Source organism: Capricornis sumatraensis, chromosome 6 (genome assembly GCF_032405125.1).
Source record: "Capricornis sumatraensis isolate serow.1 chromosome 6, serow.2, whole genome shotgun sequence".
Lineage (NCBI taxonomy): Eukaryota > Metazoa > Chordata > Mammalia > Artiodactyla > Bovidae > Capricornis > Capricornis sumatraensis.
In genome coordinates, this window is record NC_091074.1 from 74,218,261 (window position 1) to 74,240,725 (window position 22,465).

Consider the following 22,465-nt stretch of genomic DNA (forward strand, 5'->3'; position numbering starts at 1 on the left):
CATCACAATTAAAATGACATGGGGACTCAATAGATTACTATATTTTAACTTAATTTAGTTTCAAGTTACCAAAATTTGAAGGGACTATTCTAAATGGACTTTTCCAAAATACAGTTATTCCCATGAAAGTGTGAAAGTGTTAGTCACTCAGTCATGTCCAATTCTTTGGGACCCCATGAACTGTAGCCTGCCAGACTCCTCTCTGTCCATGGGATTCCACAGGCAAGAACACTGAAATGGGTAGCCATTTCCTTCTCCAGGGCATCTTTCTGACCCAGGGATGGAAACCGGGTCTCCTGCATTGCAGGAGTATTCTTTTTCATCTGAGCGACCAGGGAAGCCCAATTATTCCCATCAGTTCAGTTCAGTTCAGTTCAGTTCAGTCACTCAGTCATGTCCGACTCTTTGCACCAGGCCTCGCTGTCCATCACCAACTCCTGGAGTCTACTCACACTCATGTCCATCGAGTTGGTGATGCCATCCAGCCATCTCATCCTCTGTCATCTCCTTCCTTCTTCTCCTGCCCCCATCCCTCCCAGCATCAGGGTCTTTTCTGAAGAGTCAACTCTTCGCATGAGGTGGCCAAACTACTGGAGTTTCAGCTTTATCATCAGTCCTTCCAATGAATACCCAGGACTGACCTCCTTTAGGATGGACTGGTTGGACTTCCTTGCAGTCCAAGGGACTCTCAAGAGTCTTCTCCAACACCACAGTTCAAAAGCATCAACTCTTTGGCGCTCGGCTTTCTTCACAGTTCAACTCTCACATCCATACATGACCACTGGAAAAACCATAGCCTTGACTAGACGGACCTTAGTCGGCAAAGTAATGTCTCTGCTTTTGAATATGCTATCTAGGTTGGTCATAACTTTTCTTCCAAGGACTAAGCGTCTTTTAATTTCATGGCTGCAGTCACCATCTGCAGTGATTTTGGAGCCCCAAAAAATAAAGTCTGACACTGTTTCCACTGTTTCCCCATCTATTTCCCATGAAGTGATGGGACCAGGTGCCATGATCTTCGTTTTCTGAATGTTGAGCTTTAAGCCAACTTTTTCACTCTCCTCTTTCACTTTCATCAAGAGGCTTTTTAGTTCCTCTTCACTGTCTGCCATAAGGGTGGTGTCATCTGCATATCTGAGGTTACTGATATTTCTCCAGGCAATCTTGATTCCAGCTTGTGCTTCTTCCAGCCCAGCGTTTCTCATGATGTACTCTGCATATAAGTTAAATAAGCAGGGTGACAATATACAGCCTTGACGTACTGCTTTTTCTATTTGGAACCAGTCTGTTGTTCCATGTCCAGTTCTAACTGTAGCTTCCTGATCTGCCTATAGGTTTCTCAAGAGGCAGATCAAAGTTTACTTAAAACTCCTATCTCAGTCATGTTTACTTAAAAGTTTAATCATATCAGGTTATTTTTCTCAGTGACAGATTTTACAATAAAAACAGTATGCACTTATTGATTTCCAGTAATGCTAGGTACAAGAAAAGTATATTTCTTAACTTTGATAATACAGAGAAGTCTGTATTTATTAAACCCACAAACTTAAGCCAGGCAAGTTAATTTTTACAGCACCAGAGACCTGATCATTTTCCTGCTTGAACTTTAAAAGGTCTTCCTCCACCACTCATTTTGGGGGATCACAGATGGATCAGGTATTTCCTGAGAGTCCTGGCAGAATAGGCTTCCCAGGTGGTGCTAGTGGTAAAGATTCCACCTTCCATGAGGGAGACATGAGAGATACAGGTTCAATCCCTGGGTCTGGAAGATCCCCTGGAGTAGGAAATGGTAACCCACTGCAGTATTCTTGCCTGAAGAATCCCATGGACAAAGGAGCCTGGCAGCAGAATAGTTACACTGCAAAGGCAGAGAAGAGAGATGAAGGTTCCTCATTTCTTTTTTGTTCTTTAAACTCCCACTAAGTTGGCTCAGTGGGTAAAGAATCTGCGGGAATGCAGGAGACACAGAAGATCCGAGTTTGATCCCTGTGTTGGGAAGATGCTCTGGAAAAGGAAAAGCAACCCACTCCAGTATTCTTGTGTGGAAAACCGCATACACAGAGGAGCCTGGTGGGCTACAGTCCAAACGGTCACAAGAAGGCAGACATGACTAAGCTCACAGGCAAGCGACCCAAGGCTGGAGTGTCAAACAATGTGGGTTGCATTTGTATTTCAAGGCATAGGTGCTCCACCACGCCCACAATGTCAGCAGAGACTTGCAGGAGCAGTTGGACAGACAAACCTAAATAAAACAAAGATACCAATGACAGAAACTTGAAGACACAAAGAAGTATTCAGGATTAAGGGGATGGGTGTGCAGGTGTAGGACTAAGGGTGGGGTAAGGGAAGGAGGGACAGAAAAGACTGAAAAAAGAGAAAGTGACAGAAAGAGACTGCAGTTTCAATTCACGCCCATGTGGGTGTCTATTCAGGCACCAACCTGTGAGCTTCCAGAAAGGCCCAGTTAAGGAGGGAGCACCCTGTGCACTGCCCACTCGGGTGATCAAGCCTGGAAACCAGCCAGTTGTATGTTGCTGTGGGACTCTAACCCACAGGTGGGACTCACCCATGTGTACACCAGTGTATGGGAATCCACTGCAGCACTTCAGCAAAGGGTCCCACATCACACTCTGTCTCAAATTGGGGGGAAATATAAGAGATATACAGAAAACAAATTGCAAACTGGAAAATGTAATTCCAACTGTATTAATAATTACATTACTGTGAATAAACACTCAAAATTAAAGACAAAAATTGATAGATTGTATTTACGAGAACAAAGTCCTTATCAATGTCAACTCTGTGATGTGGAAGAAAGAAAGAAAGGGAGAGAGAGAGAAAGAGAGGAAAGAAGGGAGGAATGGAAAAAGAGAGAGAAGAAGATAGGAGAGAAATAAGTAAAGGAATCCAACTTTAAATGGAAAAATTAGAACCTTTAGTGCAGAAGAGATGAACCTATATGTTAGAAACACCCAGTGAACCCACCAAAGCAATGTAAAACAAGACAAAACAGACTAGGATGAATAAACAAGTGTAGGAAGTTCATAGGAAGCAATATTTCTTATAAAATAAATTGCATTTATGTATTCTAGGTACAAAAATATGAAAAGAGAATTAACAAAATAATTTCATTCATAATAGCATGGAAAAGAATAAAATCCTAGCAATAAACATAATAAAGAAGTGCAAGAGCTGTACACTGAAAACTATAAAATATTGCTGATAGAAATTAAAGGTCTATACAAAGAAACTGTTCTTGTTCATGGATCAGGAGATCTCATATTATGAAGAAAGCAACTCCTCAAATTGGTCTATAAATTCAATGCAGTCCCAGTGAAAATTCTAGCAGGCTTTTTTTGGGTAGAATTTGACAGCTGATCCTAAAATTCATAGGGAAATTCAAAGGATGTAAAATAGCCTAAACAATTTGGCAATAGAATAAAGCTGGAGAACTTTCATTACCTGATTTCAGATTTTACCATAATACATACTAATTGAGACAGTGGAATTCTGGCACAGGAAAGCAATACAGTTCATTGGCACAGGATTGAGAGTCCAGGAGTAGAACCTTACTTTTTGTTATGAATTGATTTTCAACAGATGTTCTAAAACAATTCAATATGAGAAAGAGTAAATTTTCTTTTTTAACCAAGAAAAGGTGTTGGTACAAATGGATATACACAAGAAAGATGAAAAACTAAGAAACGGAAACCTATTATATCTGGTAGGTAAAAATGAACTAAAACATGATCATGGTTTCAAATGTAGGAAACAACCTTTACAATTTCTCGGAGAAAACATAGGAGAAACTCTTCATGATCTCTTAGATATAACATGCAAAGCATGAGTTATACAAGAAAGAATAGTAAATTAGACTTCATTAAGTATCAGTGAAGGCGGAGTCCAGGTAGCCCTGTCATTTTGACTAGGCCGCTGGACGCCTGGCCTTGGCCTGGCCTCTGTGAAGTGATGTGACCCTCCTGGTTGCGACACTTGGGGTCTCTACTATAGGTGGCAGGGGAGTCTCCACAGTGTGTGGGAAACCCAAGGTGATGGGAGGATCTACGGTGGCTGGGACATGGAGGCCAGTGGCCGCGGCAGGCCGGTCTGCAATCCCAGGGCTTGCACGTCTGTGGAGCTGTCCTCATTAACTCCACCTGGCTCCTTTCCACCGCCCACTGCTTTCTCAAGTGAGTCTATAGCCTAGGCAAGGGAGGGGGATAGTGTCCCAAGTTAGCTCCTCTGGGCAGTCTGTGGCCTTCAGAGGCATGTCGTTCCTGCTTTGGCCTGTGTACCCTCCACCTGGACTGTCCTCCCGCTCACCTGCCCGGATCCTCCTCATGCTCTGCCCTCAGCCCCTGTATCTGTTCCCCAACACAGGTGTGCCTCAGGAGAGCGGCAGTGTCTGTCCTCGCTGCCATTTGGTATGGGCCCATCTCAGATCAAAACTTCTTCTCAATGCCCCCTATTTCCAGGTGTCAGACTCTAGGCAGGGGCCTGGGACCGCGTGTATGACCAACAGCTGGGCAATTCTTACTACTCCTGCAAAACTGTGTGCCCAGGAGGAGTCATGGTCACTGGCGTGCATGCAGATAGCCGTGGTGCCAGGCTGCATAAGTGGGGGTGGGCTCCCTGGGAGAGTGACAGGGCTGCTCAGGAGTCTAATTCACCTAGCCTTTTGGGGCTGGCTTAGTTACAGACTTCTGAACAGAGGAGGAGGAGTCACCAGGGAGTTCAGGCATCACAGTCCAGGTCTGGGCACAAGAGCTTTGAGGGCTCAGAGTCTGTCAGCAACCACTCTGTGCCATGCTCCATGCAAGCCGCTCTGTGAATCAGGGTGAAGTGACAAATCCCACTTCACCATACCTCCATCCTGTCAGAAGAGAAAGCCCAGCATGGGTGAGAAGGGCAGAGCACATGGAGTGGGGGTGGGAGGGTCAGGAGAAGGGCTATGGAGAATGAGTGCCTGCTGGAGGGCAAGGATCGGATGAGGGGAACATGAGAGAGGGCCTCCAAGTAGATGAGGTGTGAAGATTGAAGGCTGGAGGAGAAGGGGATGACAGAGGATGAGTTGGTTGGATGGCATCACCGACTCAATGGATATGAGTTTGAGTAAACTCTGGGAGTTGGTGATGGAGAGGGAGGCCTGGCGTGCTGTAGCCCATGGGGTTGCAGAGTCGGACATGACTGAGCATGTGAACTGAACTGAACTGGTTTCAGCACCTGTGCTGGGGAAACAAGGCGAGGTTCCATTTCCTGCACCCAGTTGCTCATTTATTTAACAAATATTTTGTAAATCTTTGTAACTAAGTGGAGAAGCAGGACTTGGGCAGGGAGGTGTTTAAAGAAAAGGGATGGTCAGGAAGAGTGGGCCAGAAGGTGGGTTGTATGGGGTCTCCAGAAGGGTAAAGTGAGAGAGAGAACTGCCCCAGAATGCCTGCTGTGTACAATCAAAAAGCCTTCATTTGATGATCCCACTGAGGACATTTCCAGAGCAAGGATTCAGTGCTTCTGCCATTCTAGTTTCTAATGGAGAAAGCAGCCATATGTCTGAAACTGTAAATAGGATATCAATTAGCCTCAAGAAAGAAGGCCTCCTGAACATTCAAAATGGATGGACAGAAGCTGTCTGGCGTCACAAGGAGTGGATGGGTCCAGAGGGGTGTGGGCAGTTAGATGAGGATGCAGGGAAAGAGCTAGTCCCCACTTGGAGATGATGGTGACAGCACGCCTTTCTTCCTCCAGGAAATCCTAAGCCCTTGGGAACTATCAGGTTCTGTTAGGAAGCACCCAGCTGTACCAGCATACCCAGCACACCCAGGAGGTGTCTGTGACTCGGATTATCACACACCCAGACTTCAAGAAGTTATATCCCTTCGGGATTGACATTGCCATATTGCAGCTGCTCTTTCCTGTGAACTTCACCTCCTACATCATCCCTGCCTGCCTCCCAGTCCCTGGCATGAAGCTCCCCAGTAACTCATCCTGCTGGATAACTGGCTGGGGGATGTGCAATGAAGAAAGTGAGAGGTTACTGGGGAGTTGGGGGGGGGGGATAAGAGGAGGAGGAGGAAGGGGAGAAGGACAGGAGCAAAGAAGGGAGGTATGTCTCTACCTGAGGGGTCTCCAGGCAAAGGTCCCCTTGGCCCACTATGCTTCATTTCCAGAGGACTGGACCATTCTAGTTCTAGTTCTGAAAGTGTGTGATTCTAAGGCTTTGGTGTCCCCTAAAGTGTAAAGCTCTGAAGTCTGGGAATCTGACTTTGGAATCAAGAATCTGAGTTCTTGAAGTCTTTCTGGTTCTTGATTCCAAGGTTTAAATCAACCATAGATCTGAGATGACTTGATCCAACTCAAAGGTCATGGTTGGGGCCTGACTCCTTCCAGGTCACTAACAAACTCTCTGATTTCCCAGTGCCATAGGAGGTGCTTGGGAAAAGTAGAAAGAAAACTGAAGTATTACCTCTGACCTCTGAACCTGCCTGATCAGTTTAAAATGATTATGACTTAGAGGGTTTCACTCTCTGAAACTCGCTTTGCTCTTCTCCCAGCTCAGGTCAGTTATCTACTTTGTAGGGTTATTAGGCAAACTGAGTAACAGGAAAAAAATTGTATTTTTTAAGATTGAAAGAGGAGAAATCTAGGCCAAAAGTTATGAATAACTTATAAGCAAGAGTCTTCATTAAGGAAAGGAGTGTTTACAACTTGGTGAAATGATTATGATGCAAAATTATGGAGGGAAAGAATATTTATTTGTAATTGTTTGTAGGGTCATAATTTGGTATGATGTTCTACAGAGGTGTTATAAGCATTTTGAATAGATTCTGTCTTCATTGGGTGGGATGTTCCAGCATCCATGGTCCTTGCTTATTAGTGTGTCAGTAACACTCAGTAATTATAGGACAAACAACCAGGTCTCCATAATTCTTACAGCACACACACACAACACACCCAAACACACACAACACATGTATACACACTTCACACACACACACAGGCTAGTTCCTCCTTGAGGACAGGGACCCTGTCTTTGTTGTTTCAATATCCCAGTCTGTGCCCCAGGCAGGGCCTAGCACCTGGTAGGTATCCCACTGCTGCCCCCGGGTCTTTCTTCCCTGGACCTCCAGACTGATCTCGGCTCCCACCCTGTGTGCTCTTCGTTAGTCTCCACATAGCTGTCTAAATATTTGCTTTAGAGCAGGAGTCATGCCAGTTCCCTCCTCATCACCCCCAGTGCCTTCTCATTTCTACTTAAAATAAGGTCGCAACTCCCTGCCTTTGCTCTCAGGCCCCATTCCTCTCTCTCACCTCCTACTGCACCCCTCACCCACACCACCCCAGCCAGCAGGCCTCCTTCCTGCCTTGATGATGCCAAGGCGGTTCCCACCTTAGGTCTGCATCTTGACTATCTCCCTGGACTCATTTGCTTTTCCAACTAAGCTCATCATGCCTTGTTTCATAACATATGCAGCTTGGCTACTCTTCTGAGCAGTTTCACTCGATCACATGAGCTAAAACAGGCAACCCCTAATAGTACATCTTCTTGTTTTATTTCCTTTACACCACTTATTAGATCTAAAATAATAATACTTATTTCATTTAACCTCTCTGCGCCAACTAAAAATGTTAGTATCATTAGCTAAAAGATACTTAACATGAGGATGGAGGAATAAATGAGTAAACTGGATGAAGAATAAATGAGTGATAGGGCGAGAGGATGGATGGCAGGAAGGTGGGAGGATGAATGGGTGGAAGGGAAGATGGCTGGGCCAATGGTTGAAAGGATGGTGGGCAGAGAGATGGAGTGAGTGGGTCTATTGATGGAGGGGAGAATGGAGAGATGGGTGAAAAGATGAGTGTATAGGCAAATGGATGGAAGGCTGAGTGGGCGAATGGGACATGAGGGAAGATGGGTAGTAGGATGGAGGAACAAGTGGATGGAAAGCAAGGTTAGTGACAGACAAAAGGTGACTGGATGGGATGGTTTGTGAAAGGGTAGATAGGTTGGTGAACGATTACTAAGCACCAGTGAGTGGCAGGTGTTGGAGGGATTTGCCATTTTCCTTTGTGAAATAGTGTGTCTGTTATTATAAAAGAGGTAGAGGGAATAGGATGAGTTTGGAAAAGTTTGAGAAACAGGGGAGGGCTTATTAGGCATAGGTAGAAGTCTGAAACAAGGATGAAAGCTCAGGTGTTTGGAGAAAACCCCACATTGAAGTGTAGTGCTGACCGATAAGGCAGAGCTCTGTAGCTTGGGTACAGCCTCCTTCCCTGATTTCCTACTTATCCTCAGAGCACCTCTGCTTGAACCCTTCCATCTCCAGGAGAGAATGTGAGCTTCGTTGAGAACAAGTTCTATAAACTTATACTGAGATGGAAAAGGCAAGAACTGCTCTGTACATGTGGACATGCTGTGGGCTGGGGACTTCTCCACAGAAAGTCCATCTGCCAAATGAGTAAGGCGCTTTCTCTTTTTCCCTCGCCTGTTCTCAGGGCCTCAGTTTCCCTGGGGAGGGGCTGTGTTGCCTCTGCTCTCTTTGTGGAGCCCCTGGGACTTCCCGTTTCCTCCTCCATGCGTCTTCCTGGGCTCCATCCCTTGGCAGTGTCCCCCAGGCCAACCCCCCTTCCTAACTCCCTTGCACATGAGGACACCTACAGCATCTGTTCTTGAAGTATATTTTAAAGGTTTTATTGAAGTGTAACATACATACAAAAGAATATATCCATGCTCTTTTCATAAGTTGGATAAAATTTCACATAGTGAAGCAACATGTGATCAATACCCTAGAGGCCCCGCTCACACCTCCTTCCTGTCACCAACACCCAACGCAAACCACCATCTTCATCTTCAGTACTTTAGATTAGATTCCGAATGTTGCATAAGTAGAATTTATTTCCAGTTGTCAGCCTTTCTTGTCTTCACGTTGTATCTGTGAGATTCGTCCATGCTGTTGCCTGTAGTTGTAGTGTGTTCAGTCTCCTTGCTCTACAGGACGCTCCTGTGCGCATTGAATCCTATGATTAGTTACTCTTAGTGGGTATTTTAGTGCTCCAAGTGTTTCATTTCATTTCACTCCAAATGTTTCGTCTTCTGTTTCACAGAATCCCGTGAGTAGTACTGTTGGAGGAAAAGGTATGCATGTATTCACCTTTGGCAGACATTACCAAACGTCTTCAAAGTGGTTCACCATTTCCACTCATTGAAGCAGTGGATGAGAGTTTGTATTCTCACCAATACTTAGCACTTTTCATCTTTTTTCATTTTAATAGCTTACTGTAGTTTGATTTCCTTGATGACCAATTAAATATACTTTCACATATTTATTATCATTGGATATCTTTTTCTGTAAAGTTTCTTTTCAAGATTTTTTCCCCCTCTTATTTTTCTGTTGGGTGCTCTGTCTCTTCGTTTAGGGGCTCTTTATGTATTTTATATATTCCAGATATCAGTCTACCGTAGGATATTTGTGTGTGTGTGTATTTTTTTGCATTTGCTTGTTTCTTTGCTTTCTTTTGGCTGTGTTGGGTGGGCACTAGTTATAGCACTCGGGCTCTTCGTTTCTGCGCGTGGGCCTCTCTCAGTTGTAGCACGTGAGCTCCAGAGCACGTGAGTGCAGTAGTGGCGGCATGTGGACTTAGTTGGCCTGTGGCACGTGGGATATCAGTTCCCTGACTAGGGATCCAACCAGTGTCCTCTGCATGGGAAGGCAGATTTGTAACCACTGGATCACCAAGGAAGTCCCACTGTTGGATATTCGAATTTTGATGCTTTCTTCACACTTTCTGTTTTCCCCTGTTTTATAGGTGAGCAAACAGGTCCCAAAGAGGGTAAGTGGCTACCCTAAAATGTGGCAGCACAGCCTGAGCCCCTGTGTCCACTCTTACACCCCACCCTGAGCCCACGTCTGCTCTTATACCGCTCCCTGAGCCCACGTCCACTCCTCCACAGACCCAGTTTCCACACCAGTCTCTGCAGGCTGCCGGCTCGTCCATGCCAGGCATAGCCTTTGTGCCTCCACAGACCTGGCCCCTGGTGTTGTTCATGCTTGGGGCCCTGAGAAATGCCCTGTGGTGATCCGCCAAGCCCCTCAGCTCCAGCTATGTGCCTCAGGACCCGGCCTGCTCACTGGAACCTTCCCCCCTCCCCTCCTCCAGCCCCATCAGGTCTCGATGGTCTCTTCTTGGCTTCCCTGTCCACCAGCTGTGACCCCCACAATCCAAGCTTGAAAAGCCAAATAAAAACAAATGAGAGTCATCCTGATTCTGTCTTGGGGCCCTATGGCTCCTCCTGATCCTCAGCACTCAGCCCTTCTCTTGAGGTCTGTCGTCTGATTCCCTGGACAAGCAAACAGGAAGCAGCAGGGCCATTACAGCAGGAGGAGGGCAGGGGTGGGGACTCTGAAGGAGTCCAGCTGGGGAGAGAGAAGGGCGTCTTTCTACTGTGGGAATGCACAGGCCTCAGAGGAAGAACATCAGTCAGCTCCAGCTGCTGTAACAAATATTACAGGCAGTGTGGCTTAGACAACAGGAACTGTTTATCACAGTTCCGGAGCCCAGAAGCCTGAGGCCTCTCGCCTTGGCTTATAGACACCACCTCTGCCCTGTGTCCTCACAGGGTCTTCCCCCTGCGTGTTTGTGTCCACATTTCCCCTTCTTATAAGGACACCATTTGCAACCCAAGGGCACCCCACTCCAGTACTCTTGCCTGGAAAATCCCATGGGCAGGGGAGCCTGGTAGGCTGCATCCATGGGGTCGCTAAGAGTGGGACATGACTAAGCGACTTCACTTTCACTTTTCACTTTCATGAATTGAAGAAGGAAATGGCAACCCACTCCAGTGTTCTTGCCTGGAGAATCCCGGGGAGGGGGGAGCCTGGTGGGCTGCCGTCTATGGGGTCACACAGAGTTGGACATGACTGAAGTGACTTAGCAGTACCCGGATCCATCCTCGTGGCCTCATTTTAACTTGATTATCTCTTTAAAAGCTCTACTCCAAATAAAGTCACATTTGGGGACTGCTCTGGTTGTACAGTGGTTAAGACACCAGGCTTCCTCTGCAGGGGGCATGGGTTTAGTCTCTTGTTGAAGAGCCAAGAACCCACATGCTGGACTGCGCAGACAAAAGAAAGTCACATTCTGAAGTTCTGGAGGTTAGGACTCAACATAAGAATTTTCTGTGTGTTAGTTGCTCAATCATGTCTGACTCTGTGACCCCATGGAGTATATAGCCTGCCAGCCTCCTCTGTCCATGGAATTCTCCAGGCAAGAATACTGGAGTAGGTTGCCCATTCCCTTCTCCAGGGGATCTTCCCAACCCCAGGATCAAACCTGGGTCTCCCGCATTGCAGGCAGATTCTTTACCACCTCAGCCAATGAACTGGGGTTGGGGGTTGTCAGAATTCAGCCCGTAATAGGAAGTAAGACATAGTGTCAGGTGTCTGTACTGCAGGGGAGTAAGAATCTTTCTCAAAGTAAAGAAGCATCACTCCCCAGGTTTGGAGAAGGGACGACCTACTCCCTGTGGAGGTAAGGGGATGTTCCCCGCATCAGGACAATTGAGCTGGACTGAGGTACATGACCCAGGCCATGAGGAAGGGGGTTCCTGCCTACAGTACAGAAGGCTCTTGCACGTGGGGGATCTGGCGACTGAGTGGGAGACAGAGCGAGGAGACCCTTGCCAGGCTGCGAGCTGAGGTCCAGTCTGGCAGACCTCACACCTCTGCTCCTAGAATTGACTCCCAGTAACTCCTCACCCACTCCCATGTCCTCTCAGACACCCCCATGATCCCTCACCCACTCTATGATCCCTCTCGGACCCCACGGATCCCTCACCCACCCCATGTTCCCTCACGGACCCCATCATCCCTCACCTACCTCCATGGTTCCAAACTCACTGCCCACCTTCCTGGCCCTGAACCCCACATGAAATGGCTCCCTTCTGGCCAGGGCCTCAGGCCAGCCTGTCCCAAGTGTCCACACACCTTCAGCAGTAGGAGCCTAGTGTCTTCTTTCTGCTTAGCTGACTCAGGACTTAGTTGCCTGGCAATAAGCCTGGAAGCAGTGTTCTCATCATCCTTCCTGCCAAGTACCTGACACAGAGTCATTGTGTAACCAGCAGCACCCCAGGAGGCCTCAGAATGTACCCACCCCAGACTTCGCATGATAATATGGTAGATGTCCCCTTTAGCACATATCCAATACGGACTAGACGCTATTCAAAAGATTCAGGCCAAGTTCTTTCCAATCCTGGCATTGCCGATATATCCTGGACTCCCACAGACAGATAACCACAAATGGACTCACATGCACTCTCACATGGATCCCATGTCTGGAGCCAGGAACTCGCACTCGAGTTGAAAAGGTCTCAAAAAAGTGTCTTCCCAGCATCCACACATTTCCACAGTCCCTGCCTTTGGCCATTCCTCTGGCTAGAGTTCTACCACTGAGGTACCACCATCAGCTTCAGCCCTTAACAGCCCAGCAGTCTCTGGAAGGTGAAGACTAACTTTCCCTGCCTTGGTGGGGAACTCTGGTATGGGTCCTTAGGCAAGATTGCTCAGGGCCCTGGAGTCAGGGAGCTACTGAGACACCATGTGGTCCACACACATTCTCCAGAAGACCAGGGGAGCTCAGGCAGTTCAGCTGCACTAGTAGCCACTCCACTGGTCCTAAGGTCTTATTTTCTTCCCAACCCCAGCAGCCTCAGGCTGGCTGTGCCCTGGGGCCAGGCCTTCCTATATCTTATTTCTGGAGGTAGGTGTTTTTCTGCCCCCCACCCCCACCCCGCCACCGCCCACCCGGTTTTCCTTAGACCTCTAACCAGGGGATTCCAACACATATCATATCCACATAACAGATGGACCGAATGTCTGCTCCAGGGCAGCCAGTTCCCCATTGCCTGAAACTGACTTAGTGCTCAGCATTCTTATCTTGGTTTAGCTGCTTTTAAAAGATAAACTGAAGCCTAGCAGGGTTAAGTAGTTTTTCAGAGGTCACATAAGTAGGAATTAGTGGGAACAGGGATTCAAATCTTGATCTTTCTTACAGAACTTGAATATCTTTGTACTCCTGCAGACTATACTCAGATCCTGTTACCCTGTGTTCATTTTCCTGGAGTAAACAGCCAGGGATGCAATTGCTGGACCATATGGTAAGTATATATTTAGTTTTTTAAAGAAATAGCCAAACTGCTTTTAGGTTTGACTGTATCATTTTACAGTTCCATTAACAGCACTATGAGATAACTTATTCTTGGCACACTCACTAATAATGAAGTTAGTTTTCATTTTAGCTGTTCTAAATCAACATGTGATTTATTCTCATTGTGTTCCTAATTTGAGTTACATTAAAGACCAGGAGTTTTGAACGTCTTTTCATGAATTACTTGTCAAACAGATGTCCTCTTTTGGTGAAATGTATCTTCATATCTTTTCCTCATTTTCTAATTGAATTGTTCCTATTTTTATTGTTTTGATAGTTTTTTATACACTCTAAGACTTTTGTCAGATGTGTGACTTGCGAATAATTTCTCCAAACTTGTAGCTTCTTCTCATCCTTAACAGAGTCTTTCATGTAGGAAAATATTGAATTTTCATAAAATCCAATTTTCTCTTTTTTTTAATCAATAATGTTTTTCCTCTCAATGTGTAAAAAGCCTTCACCAAGCCCTAGGATCCAAAGATTTTCTCCTATTTTCTTAAAAATGTTTCAAATTTTGAAATTTTACATTTAAATCTATGTTCCATTTTGAGTTAATTTTAATATTTTTTAAAATCTCTATTCCTTTTCCATTATATTGCTTTTTAATGTTTGTAAAGATTTAGAAGAGCAATTGAGTCCTTTGGGACACAAATTTTTCTTTCTGCTTAAAAAGTTTTTTGCTCCTGGTGAAAAAAAAAAAAACAATTAACTAAAGAAAAAAAATGCCTCAAAGGGCAAAGCTGTATGAAAACTTAACAGTGGCCATATTGAAAAAGAAAAATAGGGAATTGGGAATTCAGAACTCAGGTTCTTTACTCTTCTTTGTTACAATTGTGTAGGAAATTGTTCTTAACTCATGCCCAGTTCCTCATGATTTCTACCTTTTTTCCCAATTCTAAATCTGAAAGATTTCAATGATACATATATTGGATACTTTCAGAGGGTTTGACCAGTCACTGGAAGGGAATGGCTTGTCCATCTGCATATTTTCCAGGCCTTTAGCGCTTTCAGTACAAAAATATCTTCTTACACGCACCTAACTTTTTCTTTTTTATTCTCTGGGTTAGCTACTCTGTGCACTCTCCCTCGACCTTAGTTGAGAAGATGAGGTGAGAGCAATTTAAGGAAAATCGCAGTAAATTTTATTTAACAAACAAAAAACATCAATCAAACTGTTAAGGGTTGAAGAAATTAACAACTTGGAGACATTTCTCACTATTTGAGCTTTTCTCATGGGAAAAGATGAAATTATTTTAACCAGTAACTTCACACTAGAGGAATGGGGAGGTAAAATATTGTACCCTGGCACTCCAGAAAGGTGGGCTTTCTTGTTGATTCTTCCCCTTGTCCTGTCAAAAAATTGTTAAAAAATTCTTATTCATGGCTCTGAGTAGAGTTTGAATGAACCTTCCCAGGGCCACTGATATAAAAATTGAATTTTGGAAAAAATTATCCCATCTCATGTCTACAGTCATTTTTTACTCCATCAAAATCTTAGACCACGGAGGCAGATACAATTAAATGAGTCCAGAAGTAATCTGGGGAGACAGGCAACAGAAGGGAGTAGCAGAAGTCCTTTGGACCATGATCTCTGACTATCATGCAGAAAGGAGGGAGGCAGGTATTGCTTGCTGAGAAAAAAATCTATGGTTATGGATCACAGACCTTAGATGACCTATCGTATTCTGCTGAAGCATGGAACATTAGAAGTGCAGTGGGATTCCATGCTTATGTCTTGTAGAGTTTTCAATCTGTGTGCTTGGAGGCTCTCAGTATTGTTAGATACCAGGGGTTTTAAGAGGTATCCTGTGAAGTAGAAATGGTACTAATTTTGGAATTGATCACTAAGAGAATCTGATGATTGAATCTTCTTTGTAAAGTATTACTAACCCAAATCAGTAAGTTGATTCTGCTACTATCTCTTAAAAAAAAAATTAGGGAGCTTAAATTCTCCAATATATAATAAAAACGGAAGGGAGCATAAAACTATTCCCATGCTACTGCTATGTCAACTGAAACTGACCCAGATTTTCAAGTCTTGATCAAAGTTATTGATATAACAAAAACCTTGCAAGGAAACATCTGAGAATCAACATTTACTGAAGACCCTCCATGAAGTAAATAAATAATAAGAAAAAATACTCTAGTCGAGTGAGTGCATTTGGAGAGTGTAGGAATGGAGTCAGCACACAGTATCTCAGAGCGTTTTCCAGATCTGAAATTCTTTGCTAGAATTGTTCTTTAATGGAAACTTTTGGCCTACTAGGGAAAAGGACCTACTGGTTTTTGACAGACATAAACAAGAATCAAGGAACTGCAGTCCAAGGGCATGAAAAGGCATGAAAGGGCATGAAAACACTTTCCCAATTTAAGGATGGAGTTCTCCAAAACTCTTGTATTTAAGTGCATGGATTTCAGGTGTGAAACGTAAAAATCACCGGTGCGCAGCTCACAAGAGCTGATTTTAAGAGAGTGCTATGAAGCTTCCCGGTGAGAGGCCATGGACATAGAAGCTCCTCAGCGTGTTCGAACCCTAACTTCTCTGCCCTCCTGCAGCGACCTCCTCGGACAGTTGTCTGCGTGCCCAGTGTCTGCACGCATGCGCACGCCCACTGTGGACAGGCTGACGGCCATTATTCAAGAGCTGCTCCCAGCTTCTGTTAAAGTTGTCTGCTCAGGAAGACAGGAACTCTAGCTGAAATACAGAGGGCGGAGCCCCAACCGCCAACCCTGCGTGGACAGAGGTGCCACTCAGGGCAGTCTCTAGCATCAGTTACAGGAACTTTGAGGTAAGGGAGACACAGACTTTTCAACCCTCAGGTGTCGCACTCTGCGCTGTTTTTCACCCTGGGGGTTACTTGTGCCCTTGTCAGTATAGGGAGACTCCCCTACAGCGCTCAGTTCCCTTGCAGTGTTTACACCAGGGTTACTGGCACCTCTGGGGAGCAGGTTGCAAGAATGCTTCCCGGACTGCAGGGCCTGTAGTGGAGGGTCAATCGTGAGAGCAGTTAAACAGGTGCCATTCTAGTCCGTGCCTTCTGAGGAGTATAAAAGCTAAAGGGAATTTCTTCCACTTGAAAGCGCTCATCGCAAGAAGTAGCGCAGGTCATTGGAAAATGAGTGGACAGTGAGTGAAGATCTAACATACATTCTCATGGTTTCACAAGTGAAAATATTTAACGTGAAAATATCAGTCGACACATATGTTCAAAGGGCAGTCTTGTCCATGATGAAGTAGCAGACATCTATTTGTAGTCTGATGTCAAATCATGATTGATTTGCAAGCATAGATGGGGTTTGTACGTAACTAATTGGTTAGTGGGAGTCTGATAGGTTGTCCAATGTGCAGGTTGGTTTTGTCTGTGGATATTTGTGATTAAGGGGAGTTCATGCCTCTATTTTTGTGAGTGTGTAAGGGTGAGTGTTGGATTTGGAGGGTGTTGAGATTGTAACACAGACATCAAGTAGTTGGTGATTAGGTGTTTGATATTTGAGGACTATTTTTACATGTGCTTTTTTCACCCATGAATTTGGGGATTTGTATGTGTTTAATGGTAGGTTTTTCATATGTGTAAGGGCAGTGTTAGGAAAAGTACTGGTGTATATTAGTTTGGGTGTACAGTCTATTTTGTGTCTATTTTTCCTTTGATTTTATCTTTGACCCAATGTTTTTTTTTTTAAATGTTTTATACAGCATAATAAATGTAATTAAAATTGGTGTATTTTATATATGACAGTTAAGAAAGTAAATCCTAAGAGTTCTCATCACAAAAGAAACATTTTTTCTTTTATTTTTATTTTGTATCCATAAGAGATGATGTTCATCAACCTTCTTGTGATAATCATTTCATGATATATGTAAGTCGAATCATTATGCTGTATGTCTTAAAATTATGCAGCGGTCAATATCAGTTATACCTCAGAAAAACCAGAAGTGGGGGGAAAGAGTGTATTGTTTAGCTTCCACATGTTTCTCAATCTTCCTGTTTTCTTGCTCTTAAGGGATTTCTTATTTCATCCTATTGTGGTCAGAAAAGATACCTGAAATTATTTCAGTCTTTTTAAATTTGTTAAAACTTGATTGTGACCTATTATGTATCCTGGTGGATGTTGCTTGTGTACTTGAATGTATATGTGCTGCTGTCTGGTGGTATGTTTAAATATGTCTGTAAGGACCATACGATCCTTACATGTTTTCATCAAGGCATGTTTGTTTATTGATTTTCTATCCATTTTTACAAGTGGATTATTGAAGTCCCTTACTGCCCTTATATGCAATCAATTTTTTTCTTTAATTCCAGTATTTGCTTTATACCTTTATGTGCTCTGATGCTGTATGCATATATAATTTTTATATCTTCCTGTTGAAGTGACTCTTATTAAAATATAGAGACCTTTTTCTATGGAAACAATTTTGGACTTAACATCACTCTTTTATATGAGTAGCCACCCCTGCTTTCTTTTGCTTACTATCTACATGCATGGAGTATCTTTTTCCATCCCTTCATTTCGAGCCTGTATGTGTCTTTAAATCTAAAATGAGTCTCTTGTAGATAGCTTCGAGTTGGGTCTTTTTTTTTTTTAAACCATTCAACCACTGTTTAATCCATTTATATTATTTCTCGATCAGCAGAGATTACTGTTACTGTTTAGTTAATGGTCTTATTTATGTTTTGTAGGTGTTTTGTCCTCTTCCTGTCTGGAGAGTTATAGTTCCTCTTAGTTGTGCAATCTGCCCTCCATCGTGGGGCTGGACTAGTGTGAAGGTTTCCTGATGGGGGGACTTGTGCTTGTGTTCTGTTGGATGAAGCTGGATCATGTCTCTCTGAAGCACAGTTCAGTGGTGAGTTTCGGGGTGTCTATGGGTTTGGTATGACTTTGGGCAGCCTATGTGCTAATATGCTGGATTGTGTTCCTGTTTTGCTGGAGGATTGGCATGGGGCATCCTGCACTGGAGCTTGCTGACACTTATTAAACAAAATTAATAACAAAAGATTGAATGGTGGACTTCCCACGGGAGTTGATCCTGGTTTGTTGGACCCTTGGCAGAGCCAAGCCAACTGGGCTCCCAGCTGGGTCCTGTGGAGGTTGCCACAGTCTTAGGTGAGTTGTGTGTTTCCCCAGGGGAGTTGTCCTTGGGTTATGACCCTGCTGGCTGGCAGATCTGAGCCACTCAGGGTTCTGGGAAGATGTGGGTAGTGATCCTCGGCCACTCACAGCTTAGCTGTAGATGTGATCCATGGGTCCATGGGGCCAAGATTGTAGTGGTCCTTTGCCTTTTGCCTCTGGCAGTTGTGCGCCTGCTTTTCTGCCTCTGGGGCTACAAACTGCAGCCTGCTCTCCCCTCCTAGGTATTCTCTATGGTTCTGTTCTTTGTTCTGTGGGTGCACGCAGAATTAGAATGCTGCCTGAGAGCCTTCCCACAGAAGTGAACTTTCTCTAGTGGTCCCAGAGTTTCCCCTGTCCTGCTGTGCTGTGTCACATTAACCCTCTTGGAGTATCTTCACAGCATTCAGCCCCAGTCCTTTCCCTGAGGACCAAGCCCCACAGCCAGAGCCTCCGCACCCAGCCCCCACCTGCTGCAGGCTGATGAGAGTGTGTGAGCTTCTTTTTGGCTGGAAATTGCAATTTGGCACAACCTCTGTGCAGAATTTTCTCTGTTTTGCATTATTGTGCTTCCATCTGAGGTTCCTAAGCTCCCCTATAACCCCACTTGTGAGGGGGTTTCTTGTTGCCTGGAAACTTCTCCTTCAGGACCCCCTCCTCAGGATGGATTCTCAAGATCCTTTCTCTCCCTTTTTGTCTTTGTCTTTTGCCCTACCTCATTCCAAGTAGATTGGCTTGCCTTTCTGGACTCCTGGGGTCCTCTCCCAGGGTTCAGAAGATGTGCTATGGGAATTGTTCCACATACAGGTTATCTTTTGATATATTTGTAGGGGAGAAGGTAGTTTCCCTGTCCAATTCCTCCATCATCTTGAAACCACCCCCCTTCTATAGCAAGTTTTGAAATCAAGAAATTTGAAACTTCAAACTTTATTTTGCTTACACATTATTTTGCCTGTTCAGGCTGTTAGAATTCCATGTGAATTTCAGGATGAAGTTTTTTATTTTCTAAAAAAAGAAGACCTCATTATAATTAGAGACTGTCATCTGTGCATCACTTTTAGTATTGACAGCATTACGTCTTCTAGCCTGTGAACACAGGATGCCTTTACATTTGTTGGCATCTTTATTAATTTCTTTCAGCAATATTTTCTAGTTTTCCATATACATCTCTTTTTTCCCCTTGTAAAGTTGTTTCTAGTATTTTACTCTATAGTTCATGATATGATAAATGGTGTTGCTTTCTTAATTTCTTTCTCATGTTTTCCATTGTTAATATAGAGAGACAGAATTGATTTTTAAATGTTGATTTTATATCTGGCACTTTTCTAAATTCATTTATTAATGCTAAGGGTGTTTTTTGGTGTGTTTGTGTGTAATCATAAGGTTTTCTGCATATGATATTGTATTGCCTGAAAACAAGTATAGTTTCATTTTTCCTTTTTGATTTAGATATCTTTTAGTTTTTATCTTGTCTTATTTATTCGTCTAGGAATTCTAGTAGTGTACTGAATAGAAGTGGTGAAACAGGCAACCTTTCTATGTCCCTGATTTTCACGGGAAAGTTTCACCACTTAATAGCTATGACTTTTCCCATATGTGACCTTCATTATGTTGAAGTCATCAACTTTTTTTTTAATCACAAAAAGGCATTGAATTTTGTGAAATGTTTTATTTTCTGCATCAGTTAAGATGATCACATGATGTTTATTTCCATCTTTTTAAGTGATAAGCCATATTGATTTTTCTCATTTATTGAACCAATCTTACATTGCAAGATCAGTCCCATTTGGTCATGGTGTATAAGCCCTTTCCTCTGTTGTTCTGTCTTATTGTTTTTTAAAGGGCTTCTGCGCCAGTTTGCATGAGGGATGTTGGTCTGTGGTGTACTTTTGTCATGTCTTTGGCTTTATATTCAGTGTAATGGTGACCTCATAGAATGACTGAGGAAACTGTCTCCTATTTAATTGTTTGGAAGAACTTGAGAAGACTTGGTGTTAATTCTTTCCACTTGGTAGAATTCACCATGAAGATACTTGATGCTGGGTGTTCCGTCACTGGAGGTTTTTTGATAGTTATTCAATATCTTCACTTCTAGAGCTGTTTAGATTTTGTATTTCTTCATAATTCAGACTTGGTAGGATGTTTCTAGACATAAAATTTTCTTTTTATGTCTATAAAGCTGGTAGTAATATCCCTTCACTTCTGATTTTATACATTTTTTCCTTATCTCTTTATGTAATGGTAAATTTAAGTAGTTTTGTTCATTTTTTTGATTTTTTTTCTCTTTTTTGAGGGCTACCTGACAAAACCATGGTGTAGCTAAAGTACATAAAGTGGTTATTTGACATACATATGTGTTGTGAAAGGATTCTAACAATCAAGTTAATTAACATACCCATTACTTCTCACATATTTACATTTGTATATGGGGACATGTAAATTCTACTCTCAGAAATTTTCAAGACTTTATTCTTTCATTTATTTTTCATGTTATAACAGAAAATTTGTATCTGTTTACCAATCTGTTTGCAGATACCCCATGACCAGCTATGACTGTCCTTTTTTTGATTCCACATGTAAGTGATACCATGCAGTGTTCTTTTCCGGAAGGCTTATATTATTTAGCATAATGATCTCCAGGTTCATTCATGTTCTTGTAAATGTCATGATTTACTTTTTTTGAGGCTGAATAATATCCCATTGTATATGTTATGTATGTATATTTGTGTGTGTATTCTTTATGGACTCATCCACAACAAACTGGAAGGTTCTCTGCATGCCATTACTATGAATGAAGTTTCAAAGGACATAGAGAAGTACTGATATCTCTTGAGAATAAAAGCATTTTAATTCCTTTTGCTCTATGACTGGAAGTGGAATTGCTGGATCACATGGTATTCTAATTTTATTTTTTTGAAGAATCTCCACACTGTTGTAAATATTGGTTGTACACATTTGCATTGCAAAGCACAATGCACATGGTTTGTTCAGTGATATCAGACTCACTATGAAGGAACTATCACAGTGTGTATACTCAGATTCTAAAGAATGCCTGTGAGGTCTGTGTGGGGGTCTCAAAGAGAGGTCTCGTGTGAGATTGCTCAGTGTAGGTCTGTGGAAGTTTCCTGTGTGGGGTAAATGTGCGTCTATCAGAGGTCTCTGTGTGGGGTCAGTGTGGGTGTTTGAGAGATCTGTAAGCAGGATCAGTGTGAATCTGTGGTTGACTGCTATACAGGATCAGGGTGGATTTGTGGAAGATTCCCATGTGAGGGTAGTGGAGTCCCTGTGTGGGTCAGTGTGGGTCTGTCAGAGGTCTCTGTGTTGGGTCTGAGGGTTCCTGTGCAGGGTTGCTGTGAGTCTGTGGGAGATCCCTATGCAGAGTTAGTGTGGGTCAGTGGGAGGCCCTGTCTGGGGTTAGTGTGGGTCTGTCAGAGTTCTCTGTGTGGGCTCAGTGTGGGTCTGTGTGAGGGTTCCTGTGTAGGGTCGCCGTGAGTCTGTGGGAGATCCCTGTGTGGAGTTAGTGTGGGTCAGTGGGAGGCCCTGTCTGGGGTGTGGGTCTCTGGGAGGGCCCTGTGCTGGATCAGTGTGGGTATATGGGAGGTCCCTGTCTGGGGTCAGTGTGGGTAGTCTTCATGGGGACCCTCCATTGCTGTCCTTTCTGCACCTCATGGCAGGAGAAGGGCAAGTGACTCTCCCCGTCTGCTTTCTTGTTGTTCTGTCAGGGTCCCTCCTGTGTCATTTCTCCAGATCGGCGCCTTAGTTCCAGCTCACCCGACTCAGTGCTCACCTCTTGGCACCTCTGAGAGGACCTCGCAGGCGGGCTCAGAATCCACGCTCTCTGCTCCCCTCTGTGAGCTCTGGAGGCCACTCAACGACGTAGGTCACAGCCCATCCCCTCAGACCCTGGCTGAGCCCCCACCGCTATGCCCCCTATGGAGGACACAGTGCAGAGGCAGGACTAGTCTCCAGAGAGAAAACAGCAGAAGCAGGCCTGTGTCCTCTACCCCCACAGCCCCGGGCCTGGTCCTATATGTGGGGGTCCTGACAGGCATGGAGGCGGGGCCATTCCAGCTGGCTCCTGGATCGGGGACCCCTCCAGGAGCAGATCTCTCCACAATGGGAGTGTCTGTGACATAGAGCCCCAAATCTCTCTAGGGAA

The 22,465-nt window shown here is 44.1% G+C and overlaps 1 pseudogene; it reads left to right on the forward strand.

Annotated features, from left to right (window-relative positions):
- Positions 1-2,414: 2,414 nt before the first annotated feature.
- LOC138080753 (serine protease 40-like) lies at positions 2,415-22,443 on the forward strand (annotated as a pseudogene).
- Positions 22,444-22,465: the final 22 nt, after the last annotated feature.